Source organism: Salarias fasciatus, chromosome 11 (assembly GCF_902148845.1).
Source record: "Salarias fasciatus chromosome 11, fSalaFa1.1, whole genome shotgun sequence".
Classification (NCBI taxonomy): domain Eukaryota; kingdom Metazoa; phylum Chordata; class Actinopteri; order Blenniiformes; family Blenniidae; genus Salarias; species Salarias fasciatus.
In genome coordinates, this window is record NC_043755.1 from 32,231,048 (window position 1) to 32,244,097 (window position 13,050).

The window sequence follows — 13,050 nt, forward strand, 5'->3', positions numbered from 1 at the left end:
CCATCTGAGAAAGCTGAGATCGCAGCGTGTGGCTGTGATGAGTACACCCTTCTGAACCCTCCAGAAGCACAACCGAGCAGGTTCTGTGGCTGACGGACTTCCCATCCAGCCGCTCCTCCTCCTGAGCTCCTGAAGTGGACATCAGCCCGTTCTGTCAGTCGCTCTCAAACAACAGCACACAGAAGCAGCTCTAATTAATGATGAGTGTTCGGGGAGTGCGCAGTGAGCGGAGGTGTCGGGGTGTCGGGGTGTCCGGGTGCCGGGCCGCCTCTCTTCACCCACTTCCTGTATCCTGCAGCGAGCCAGGAGACACTCAGAGTGTGGGAACAGGTGAAGCGTGGAAGCTGGATCTCACACGCCGAAGGAGACCTGGATGCTCTCGGAGCGTTCCTGCGTCGGTACAAAGACGAGGTTTATGTAAGCCGGAGTGAGCTGGGAGGGGGAGGGGTGGCGAGAGGAGGAGGAGGAGGAAGAGGAGTGTGCACGGAGGAGGGAAACGAGGCGAGGATGTGCTGGTCGCCATGGCAACCCAGCTGAGCGCTGAAAACCCGGCAGACGCGGCGCTGACATGTCATGCCATCACACGCACGCCGTCCGCAGGGACTCGGTTCTGTTTCGGCAGCTCGCTCCTCGCTTCTCCCCCCCCACTCCCCCCGCTGCTGCTTCGCTCCCGCTGCTTGTTCTACTCTCAATTCTCCTTTTTCTCGCCGCTCGCCGGCTCTCCTTCTCCGCCTCCCTCCTGCTCTCCGCCAAGCACCTCCAGCTGAATCGCGTCTCTCCTTTCAGTTTGTGCAACGCAGCCGTCCACGGTGAACGTTGTGATCTCACCGTTTGAAAGGAAAAGGGAAAACAAAATAAAATAAAGGAATTCATTGTGTCCAGAATGTGGAGTGTCTCACTGCTGCGAGCCAAATCGCTCCGTCAGTTTGCAGAAGCTCTTCAGAGTTTACACCCACACGGCTGATCTGCACCAAAGGCCCCATTTCACGTTTTCCTGTAAAAACGCTGAACTTCGGTTGTATTTTGGGAGTTTGTTGGCATGACGACGGTGCTCAGAGCCACTGAAAAAGCAACGTTAACGTTTAGAAAAAGGGTGGAACTTTTTGAAAATGTACTGTGCTCTGTCTCCATGGAAAAGGGAAAAAATACTTTTTGTGTCGTTTCAGTACAACATAAACACAGCTCCCACTAGTGGCCCAGCAGGAACACTGCATCTTAACCTCATTGACGACACGCTGCAGAGTAAACTCCAAAACCCTTCTGAAACGATGCGTTTCACTCGAAATGCTTCAAATGAAGGGAGATGTCAATGCTAAATGCTAACTCGGGAGCGAAAAGTAACTTTTCACCTGAAATAAAACGTATTCTGAAGTGTATGGCTGTGAACCGCCTGTGACTCCAGGCCATGTTTACCAAGAACAGATCAGCTTTTTCTTCCTCACAAACGTTATGCAGAGAAGAATGTTATAATAAAACAATGAGAGACATTAAAATCATCTGAGTGACATTTAAACTTTGAGGAAATGACCTCAGATTGTTCTGGGCTGTATAATGATGGATATTATTTACTATTACAGAAGAATTCCTCTATTAATGTCAAACACATAATGAAACATAATACAGTCCCATTTTGCCTGATCAAAAGGAGTGAATATGGCTTAGCGGCCATTTTTGATGTAATTTCTTTTTTCCCCTGCCTTTTTTTTATCCTTAAGAAGATTTTAAACCATTCCATAACTGTATTTTTAACGTTTTTTTTCCTTCCAGTGATGACGCTTATGAGCAGATTTGTGAGTGAAATGCACATGTTCCTGGAAAAACCCCGGCTATCGGGGCTTTTAAATGTAGGAAGTGTATTAATCTGCAGCTAAAAATAGTTCCTAATGCATCCAACTGTCCTCACTGGTCGAGCAAACGGAAAGCCGGAGTGAACTGATCAACAATCACCGCCAAAGTTAAACAGGTGACCAACATAAGGCCCATGGGCCAAAACCGGTCCACGAGAAGCTTCAATTCGCCAAACTACCAAGCAAATGGTGAAAATTGAAAAGAAAAACATTCTTTTTTTTTTTTTTTTTGGTAATTTTTTAAGAGTAGCAGACACAACACAGAAACACGAGTTGAGATATCAGCGATAGTGAAATATAAGCTTGTAAAATGGCATTAGCCTCAAAGCTGTGCTGTCAGGCAACACATAATGCAACTGCTGCCAGGGAAGCTTTTTGGACATTTCACTGTATTTTATAGGGAAAACATCATTAAATTAGGTTTTATAATGAGATTCTAGTAATTTTCCCCGGTACTTACTGTTCTCACAGCAGAATTATGCTCAAAGATTAGTAAACTACACAAAGTAACTTTCAACATTTACATAGTTTATGACTGCATCAGTGTTTTTTTCAAGATGGACTATATGATTTTTTACCCCATTCATTCACATAAATTTCTGTGTTTCTCAGGAATCAATCAGATTTAAAGATCAGGTCAATCCAAAGAGGCGCAGTACTAGTGTTGGTTCAGGTGTCTTTCTGCAGGCTGTGCTGACAATAAGAAATAGTGCATGACTGCAGCGATATCCATTAAGATCCCTGGAATGCAGTTTAACGAGGAGAGGAAAGGAAATCGCCTGTTGGCCGACTTTGGGAGTCGATCTTGGGGATTGGATTTCGTCCTGGTGCAGGCCAGAGCAGCTGGATTGGGAGCGACTGGTGTTCAGGAAGAAACTGCTCTGCTGTCAAACAGCTTTTAGAAGCAGCCGACTCGTCTCTGGCTCAGACGGCCTCGCTGATTCCACTCTGTCCTCGCTGTAAAAAAAACTCCCACACATCCCACAGGCTTTCCCATTGTGTCCCGCAGCGCCATTATTTTTTTTTTTACCTCCCCTCCCTAACTTGTCATTATCTCCCTTGCAGCGGCTCGCCGCGACCACGGGAGAAATACGGCGCGATTAGCATGGGGGCGCCCGAGCCACATTACAAAGAGCTCCACAAATCCTTTCAATATTTACCTGATTAGGCCGGCCGGGTGGGGGGAGGGGGGGGGGGGGGGGCAGACAGATAAAGAAGAGTCTTTAATTCAACTTGCAGAGGATGACAATGGTGCAGATGGGCTGTGGACCCCTAATAAGACCCCCTGGTTCAGACGAGGAGCGACGGAGGGAAGGAGGGGCGATGAGGAAAGAGGGAGAAGACGGGGGACACTAGAGACAAGGAATGGCTGGAGGGAGCGTTGGTTTAAGGTCTGAAACCTTTAGGATCGAGGGATGTTTTTGAGCACTTCAGGCCAAGAGAAACAAAACATGTGACGACAAAACCTAAATCCACAGTTTGGAATTTAGAAGCCATAAATCAGAACAAAACATTTTAGATTTTCAGCTAGAACGGTAAAATGAGCTTCACTGATGAGACGATCTCTTGATCTCTTATTCATCCATTTTACTGACATGATCACAAACGATGGCGGAGGCTCGACCTCCACCCGGTTCAGGAACCGTTTACACCACAACGGTGTTCACAGCCACTGAAAAATCTACTTTCAGAAAACACTCCGTCTCCGTCGCCATGGAAACGGGATGCTACAGTGAATGCACGCCACGTTTGTGGCAGACAGTTGTTCTGCACTGCTCAGAGTGTCGTGACTCCCAGTCCAGATTCTCCGGATTTTAGAGGTGACAGTCACCTGGAACCGTCACGTTCACTGTCAGGACAAAACATCCAACAGCACCAACTCGTGGCATGGCAGGACCACCACATCATTTTCAGCTTTTTTTGTGTGTGTGTTTTCCTCAAAATGTTACCATGTAAACATGAAACCTTTCTGAAACAAAAATGCAAAAAACTATGAGATTTCACTTTAAATGCAACGTAAAAAGGGCCTAAGAGAACCTATAAAAAGATCACGCCAGTTTCACCAGGTATGTTTGGGGTAACAGAAGGTTAAAAAAACACACACAGGAAAAACCTTTGAACAAGGTCTTTGGAAAACTGAGAGCGGCGAGCAGAAGCTGGATGAGGACAGACAGGAAAGGACACTACGGGGAGTTCACTGAATATTTTAATACGAACTCCAGATTTGCATAAAAATACCTCTATTTTTAAACATTTTCTCCTTCAAGCAATTCATATCTTCTCACGCAATAACAGCGGAAAAACTGGCGGAGCGTGGAGCCCCCACCACGAGGTGGAAGCGAGGACTGGAGGCCGGCGGAGGACGGGAGAGGGAGCGGTGCACTGCCTCTCAGAGCGCAGAACCCAACAGAACCCTCAGAAGAGAAGGCTTTAGCGTCCAGGGAGGGGGGGGAAGCAGGGGTCAGGAGGAGGGGAGGGGATTCCACGGACCGGTCTGATCTCATCAGATTACACACTTAATGAAGAGACTTTCTAGATGCCGCGTTTGCTTTTAACGGGAGAGACGTTGCCTCACTGGGCAGGAGGGGTGGGAGGTCATGAGAACCAGCTGAGGAACTCCATCAGATCCATCAGATCCATCAGCTCCATCTTCCAGAGGCCTCGGCGGCGTTTGGCTCAGGCCCTGTTCACACCACAACCTTTTCATTCGCTAGAAACTCGACTTTTTTTAAGAACGTTTTTAAAAATCGCCAAATCTGTCACCGTGAAAACGAGGGAAAACACAACTTTTGTGAAACGATGCTGCTGCGCTGAGCAAATAGTGGAGGAAAACGTTGATTTTATTGTCCATCTACTCGCACTCCGTCAACACAGAGTCGGTGTATTTTCAATAAGTTGCATCTTCAGCGGCCGTGCATCGTTAGTGTGGAAACGCGACGCAACGAAAATGCTGCATTTTCACTTGAGTACTTTACTTCTAAGTCTAACTTATTATTGATTTATATTTAATTGAAGCCCATTTTACTTATTTATTGTCCTTTCATATTATGCTTTTAACAGATTTTCATTTTGGCCTTTTAGTGCTTCTTTAATTTATTGGCTTTTAATCCTGTTCAGTGAGCCTGTGAACGCCAGTCAATGAGTTTAAATATGGATAGATTCTTCTACATTTTTGCAGTATTTCTTCTCAAAACCTAAAAATGTGAGGAAAAGATATATGACTTGAACCCCATGTTTCTGTTACTGTATAACATTTTAAAACAGGTAATCAAGTAACTGATGTATTTATCTCAGACTCAAGACTTTCCTAAAACAGCCTGGATCTTTAGTTTCAATGTGTCTCCAGCAGACAGAAACAGTGGATTTCTGTGGGACAGATTGTTTCTAGCAGTAGAATGATGCATGCGTGATTAAAGCGGAATGAAATACAACATACATGTATCTTGCTGTTATGAATATAATAGGACGGTTCACTGTTGATTAGCTTGAGAAGGCACTGCTTGTTTATGGTTTGTTGGTGAATTTAAAGCACTGAAAGTTAGTCCTGTTGAGGTTTTCATCAGGTAATAAAGATCATTTCGATGTTTCTGACTGGATCCTCTGCTCAGAGCTTCACCGTTTCTGGATTTATTTGCGGTTTCTCTGCACGCGCCTGTCATCCGTGAGATCCTGGCTCTTTCATGAGCCTGTTCATCAGACGGGAAACAGAAATAGTAAAAGGCTTTTTGAAGGTGGGAGCGCCGTGCAGCAACAAGCTGCCGGTCTCTGGCAGACTGCGCAGCTGGGCAACTGGGGTTAAAGAAACTGACAGCAGAAGGAAAACAGACACGTCAACTGGAACGATAGTGATCTAGCAGAATGTGGGCCACCTCCATCTGAAAGCATGAACACTGCTGTGTTGTTTTAGGTCAGATGCTTTGTGTCTTTCATCAGCCGTCCTGGGAGATTTCCCCAGGCATCCAGAGCTCGGCAGCACATTCACAACAAACCAGCTTAAATAATATATCACTACACGGCCTTCCATTATGCAGATGGAAACGTTATAACCTTATTTAGTAGTAAGTGGGGGGGGGGGGGGGGGGGGACCATTCAATCAGCCTGGAATGCTAAATCCCTCGATCCAGAAAATCGAACAGGGATTTGAAAACATGAGGGCTGATCAGGGTTTTCTGAGCTCATTCAAACATCGATGATGTTCAGAAAGATACTCAATAATGTTTTCATGTTTTTTCGCAGTGAGGAATAAACGATGAGGAGAAAAAAGGCAGGCTGCATTTCATGACTCGTCCTTAGTCTTTGGTGATGTTTGCCTGAAGAGAAAAAACTCTGCAGATATGCATAGCAAGGCGAAGTGAGGCGGAAAAAAACATTCTTTTGTGGAAAATATACTTCCATTCTCCGAGCGACATCTGCTATGCAAAATGTAAACAGCTAATTTAGCACATTTCTGTGTGCTCGTCACGTCTACATGTCATTTTCCGCGGATTCCCGCGTCTCCGCCGCGCTAAGTGCAAACCTTCCCGCCATTATACTTAAAGAGCGGCGAGTTAACGCTGCAAATGACTCTTTCAGCACAGATCCGCGGATACGACTGTAACCAAAGCCCATTTGCATAAATCCCCTGCGTCCCTGGAGAGCGCTCAAACACCAACAAAATGCAAACCAATTAGCGGTTTGCAGATGTGTCCCGCGTCGCGCTACATGTGGGATGTGTTGGCTGAAAGCTCCTCGGATCCAGACAGGAACGCAGCAAATGAGCTGAAAAGACGCTCAGGTTGCTCTCCAGAGGCCGGCAGGGATTCATCCTGATGCACTTAAATAATGAAGCGTAATGTGGGTGTTGGCTGCAGGGCCGCGCTGATCCGGGGCAATAATCACTCACCGCTACTTAAAGCTCCTGGTGGAGTGTGGAGGTCGAACCGGATTCAGACGGAGGCGAGAGCTGCAGGAGTTTTCCTCTGTTCGCTTCACCAGCTTCACATCTGAAGCCAAATGTTCAATGTTCCCACAAAGAGACAGTTTCTCAGAACTGCTTTAGACGACAGCGGTGATCAAGGAAAGACTGAAAACGCAACTTCAGAACTTTTCGAAAATGCTCCGACGCTGTCTCCGTGGAAACGGGGGGAAATGCAGCTTCCTGAAAACGCTCAGAAACTCTGCCTCTGTTCATGTTCACCGCAGTAAACAGTTCTCCTGCACATGTTCAGTCCATTTCAGTATCAGAATGTTTTCCTCCAGAATGTCATGACTCGTCACAGCAATCCAGCTTCAAACTGCAGCGTCCACTAGTGGCCCGGCATGCTAACTACATCGTTTTTAGCTTTTCAACCATTTCCGTCAAAATGTGCTGCGTAAAAATCAAACTTTTTGAAACTTTTTGAAACGTAAAAACAATGCGTTTTCCTTGAAATGCTGTGCAAACAGGGCCTTGTGTCTAACTAGGGCTGTCAGGGTTAATCGCATTAATTGCAGGGTTAAGGTTTGGGCTTTTTGATGTAGCCATTGTATTGAGTTGGTCCACATGGCACTTTATTTTGAAAGAAAATCCAAAAAGCTGAAAAAACGTCACTCTGACGGAGTGCTGTGGTTTCAAAAAAAACTACATTCATAACTTCATGTCGCTTTATGTTGGACAGGACTATTTTTTGCAGCTTGAACATTTGATTTTAATTCACATTCAATGAAAGGCTTTTCAAGGCTTTAAGCTCAGGAACAGCAGGTTCAGATCTGACTCCAGGATAAATTACAGAGTCAGAAAACAACAGTGGCTTGAACAACACTTCAGAATCAATTAGAGGAGGCAGAGGTGGATGAAAAGCTGGAAGTCGTGAGTTTCAGGTACCTTGATGGTTTGAGTGCTACTTTGCAGCGAGCTGGTTGATTTCAACAGCAGCGCAGTGTGTCACCATGTAGGAGAGACTCAAGCTTCGTGGATCAGCAGCTCTTAACTGTATCATTTGACCAACGCTTGAAAAACTGACTGTGTTCAGACCGTTGCTCAGGTTTAACTGTTAAATCACAAAAAGAATTGAGTAAATATTTCAGCTCTGTTTTGTGGAGGTGAATAAGCAGCTAAACACAACATCTGTTTGCATTTTAAGTCGCATTGTTTGATTTCGTTCTGGGAAGAAACGCCATAAAACACCTTGATTCCACATCCTGGGAAATCCTGAGGAGCTGATCTCAGATCAGCTGGTCGTTTGAAATATGAAGGTAAAAGTCGAAAAGAACTGAAGCTGAAAAACAGACAAAAGCCGAGATAAAGAGAGTCGAAACACTAAGAGCCTCAATAGAGCCTCACAAAACCAGAGAAAAACAATGACGGGGCCTTTGTGTGTGCGTGTGGTGTGTGTGTGGTGTGTGTGTGTGTGTGCGTGTGCGTGCGTGCGTGCACGTGTGTGCGTGCGTGTGCGTGTGTGTGCATTGTGAAGTCAACAGTCACAACTTTATCAACCTGCAGCAAGACGGACACAGCCAAACAGAAATGATTACTGGTGTGTGTGTGTGTGTGTGTGTGTGTGTGTCTGCGTAGATGTGTCTCCTTTGTTCCTGGCAGTCATAAATCTCCTACATTTGACCTCTGGCCTGATTCCATGACCCCTCACACTTTGACTTGGAAGTGATCCCTAATACACCCCCTAATCCTGTGTGTGTGTGTGTGTGTGTGTTGTGTGTGTGTGTGTGTCTGTGTGTGTGTGTGTGTGTGTGTGTGTGTGTGTGTGTGTGAGCGCATTTAAAGGTGTATCTGTGTGTGTTTCCAGGATCTGATCATGAAATCTAAAATGGACATGAACTGCTCAGAGCCTCAGCTTAATTAATCAAGCTGCAAGTCACACACACACACACACACACACACACACACACACACACACACACACACACACACTGAATTGTTGCTGGCCGGGGCGAGCCGTTTCCATCCTGGCAGGCGGTGTGATGTGAGTCATGCTCTCGTTCAGTTCCTCCTCCACCTCTTCTCTCTCTTTCTCTCTTCTCTCTCTCTCTCCTCCTCCTCTCTCTCTCTCTCTCTCTCTCTCTTCTCTTCTCTCCTCATTTGTCCTGATGACTCCTCCAGCTCCGTCCCTCTGCCTCTCCTCATCTCTCTCCATCTCATTCTCTCCACATGTGTAAGCGTCTCCGTGAGGAGCAGAACATAAACACCCTCTCGGCCGTCCTCTCGTTCCTTCCTCCTTTGGCCCGATCGGCTGCGACTCCCGATATGGTCACAGCCGAGCGCCGCGGCGCCGGAGCAGGAAGCCATTTCTGACACCAGCGCCGTCACTCGGCTTCGGCGACGCAGCGGGGCCGGGGCCTCAGATGACAGCCTTGACACATACACAGAGTGTGTGTGTGAGTGTGTGTGTCGCAGCTCCGACACCGACTGAACCCAAACTCCCCCGAACTGAACGAAGTTCCACACCTTCAGTTACATTTGAAATATTCAATTCTTATTTTTCTCTCAGGGAAAAAGAACAAAGTTGTCACATTTCTTCATTCCATTGCTTCCTTGCACGTCCAGCCCGAGGTTCATATTTGTGAAAACAAGGCTTGGAAGCATCGTTTTCATCTGAAGGAGGGCTGAGCCGATCCAGCAGGATGGGCGGAGGCTGGTTCCACCCTGGACTGGGTAGCAGGTCACCACCTGGCAAACACGTCTCCACACACACTTCACACACACGTCAACAGTGACCACTGAGAGCCTGAGTTACAGGCCTCTGTGAATACATTGCACTTTATCTCCGCAGGCATTTTGCAGGTGATTTAACTTGGAAAAAGTTGAAAAGTTTGCATTTTTCTTAATTTCCATGGAGACAGAGATGAAGTGTTTTCAAAAAGTTCCCACTACTTCACCTGACAGCAGTAATGATCATAATATACAACACTTTTTGACACTTTCTGATCATCCATCTGTTTCATTTAAAACCCAACATCACGTTGATGAAAGCTCACGAAGACGTTCCACAACGTTGTTATTTGTTCCATAAGTGAATTCAGACGTTTAATTACAGAGCATTATGTTTCCCACAGCGGCGTCGAAAAACTCTCCACAACAAACACATTAATTTTTCATCAATATCATCACTGGGAGCCTCCTGGGGCGCCAGCTGGTAAAAACTGTATGAGGCTGATGTATAAATGAGCTGGAGGGCAAACGTCTCTCCATAATCTGTTGAATTAACTGTGTGAGCCACGATTTATGCCGTAAACAAACAGTAGGATTATTCTCTGCCTCTGCAGACGCAGCGCATCCGTTCTACGTCCACCGAACACTGTTCGACATGCAGCTCGCCGCTGCAGTGGTGAAGGAGGCAGAGCGAGCAGAGCAGCAGGTGTCGGAGGACTTCGCGATGAAAATGCTTCCTTTCAGGAGGTCTGAACACGTAACCAGGACCAGGAGCCGTGTGCAGGGGCGGGAAAACAAGGTGGAGGGTTCCTACGATCCACCGGCATGAACAGCAGATCATCTCCCAAAAGCAGATTTCAGTGTTTCTGTCGATGTGATAGTTGCTCTTTTTTGCCAATAATATGTTTAAAATGAATGAATATCTGTAGACTGTTTTTATTCTTCAAGTCGCAGAGGAGCTGGAGGAAAGCGAATCTGAAGAATGTCTTGTATGTTTGACTTCCTGTCAGAGTTTTGTGTTTCAGCCACAAACAATAAAAAGTTTCCGTTTGATCTCGCATGTGGTTCAAATATGACTTCTTCATATCTGCAGAGTTCTTCTGGAGATTACTGATCTGAAGTGGAAATCACATCCTTCATGTAGTAACTTCTTTAATGCTACTGTATTAACTGTGTCCACTAACCACCTGCCTGGAACCACACAGGAAGTGGAAAAAAAAGCATTTTTAATAGATTTTATATGAAAACTGTCACGGTGACTCTCTTTCATGTCAGTTTAAAAAAGAAGTTCCAAATATCTGCAGTTAATAAGATGTGTCACACATGATTTTAAGTTCATTAAAAACATATGAATGTGAATAATTCTGAGGATTGTAACAAAGCGGAGGAACAGCGAGCGAGGCGAGCGCCGTCGCAGCCGAGCAGGTTGGTATTTCTGGCCGTCCTGAAGAGGAACGACGGGCCGGTCGCAGGTCAGTAAACAGCACTTCAAAGGTCACGTGTTTTACTGCCGAGGGCCGAAGGGCCCGGCCGGCGCTCATCCCACTCTAATTCAATTGGCCTGATGTATGGAGCAGCTTCAGACGCACACACACACACACACACACACACACACACACAGAAAGTCACAGTTTCGCATGAAAAGGCAGTCACATGTGTAATCAGACACACACTCGTGCATTCAGAGGAGCACGTTGGCGCTGGTGTGTGTGTGTGCCGGCGCTCCATTGACCCACATTGCGCTGCTGCCCAGCAGTGAAGCCTCTCAGCATCTCTGCGGCGCTCGCTCGCCTGACTCACGCTCAGGAGGCTCATCGGCGCTACGATCTGCTGACTGAAGCCCGAAATCTGCCCTAAATATCTGGATCACGCCGTCCCGCTTAGCAAGACTCTCTCTTTTTTTTTTTTTTCCTCCCCAGCATCGCCGTGCGAGCGCCGCTCCACATTTCCTTCACAGTCAGTAATACTTTTAATCTGTTGATTCGATGCAACAGCCGCGGTTATGTCTGTTTCCCGGCTGATGGTGCATGACTTCACATCCTCACAGCACTCATTTTCTGACTCCTGTCGGGCTTCTTAGCTGGGATTCATCATTTCTTCATTCATTTTATATTTATCTTTGGTTTCACATTTTTCGCAGTTTTAAAATTCATCTCGGTGGAAGAAAACAGGTTTTAAACTCTCGCTGAATTCCTCTAAACCTCAGTTTGAGCTCAGACCAACTGAACATAAAATAACCTCCTTTCTGCAGGGTGTGTGCCCAATTTAACGCCTTTAAAATCTAACAGCCTTTTGGTCAGTCTGGAAAATGAAATGGCTGCAAAATTAACATTCATGGAAAAATGGCCAAATTAACCCGTTATGTGAGTTCAGGCTCTCAACATGTCTGGAAAGAAAAAAAGATTCTGAGTTGAGGTCAAATATAGTAGCATTTAAAATGGAGAAAACCAGTTATATAATCAGTTTTCCTTCAGTCGATTAACTAGAAGCAGTTTGTTCACGGAAACTGAAGTGTGGAGGTCAAATGTGTGGCTGGATTCACGTGCAGACTAGACGACCGACGTTCATCCATTTTCAGTCTTTCAGAAAACACTGGACTGATTGGAAATTATTAACAAATGTAGGTTTAATATGTGAAAATGGGACAGAGATCGACTTTCTGATGGTAGAAATGACCCGTTAAACTTACATTTCCTCTCGTTCTAAAGTTCTTTTTTAATGCAAACCTTGCAGATAATGTGCGTCATTGACGGCAGGAGCAAAGAAAGTTCAGAACAAATTATATTTCATGTTTTTAAATGTTATTTTGAGAGTCCCTTGAAGTCATCTGGACAATCTTTTGAAAGATTCATGAGTGTCGAGCAGCCAGACGGCTCTGAAGGTTTGGAGTCGCACAAGACATTAATTTTTAATCTGATCAGTGACTTTCAAAGATAAAACCTAAAAAGACTTGAAACCAGTAAACCACGTCTGACATGTTCTGCGCTTTACTGAACAAATTGTCGGGCAGGCTGCTCTAAAATCATCCGGTCTCACCTGAAACGACCCCTGACCTCTGCACACCAACAGTTTTTAGAAAAGATGAGATAAGAAACACATCTTTTAAGATTTCATGGATTGCTACAAATTCAAAGAGCTATTTCCAAGTAAAAATCATAAAACATCTATTTGGACTGAAATCCAAGCCGCGCTGCAGTATTTTCACGTGGAGCGGGTCAAAGGCCACAGAGGATCGAGGCCACGTCCACAACATCTGGATTAAAGCCATCATCAGCTGATGGCGAGCGGCCGGCGGAAACGTGACGCCGAGGTCCGCCCAGACCCGCCGAGGGTCCAAATCCCCGACCCCGTTGCTTCTCCTGGCTCGCCGGCAGTTTGCTTCTGCTGTGGCGAGCGTGAATCGCCGGGAGAGCGGTGCGCTCCAACATGTCCGCCGACCGGCTGCAGTCGCATAAATCTGCATGTTGAGCAGAGCAGCTGCTCGGTAATGGGAAGTTTCTTCATGCTGATTGGTCCGGTCGCTCACTTCCTGATTAACGGGAGTAAAATCAGCTTCCAGTGCGACGCTGAGCTCGTCGT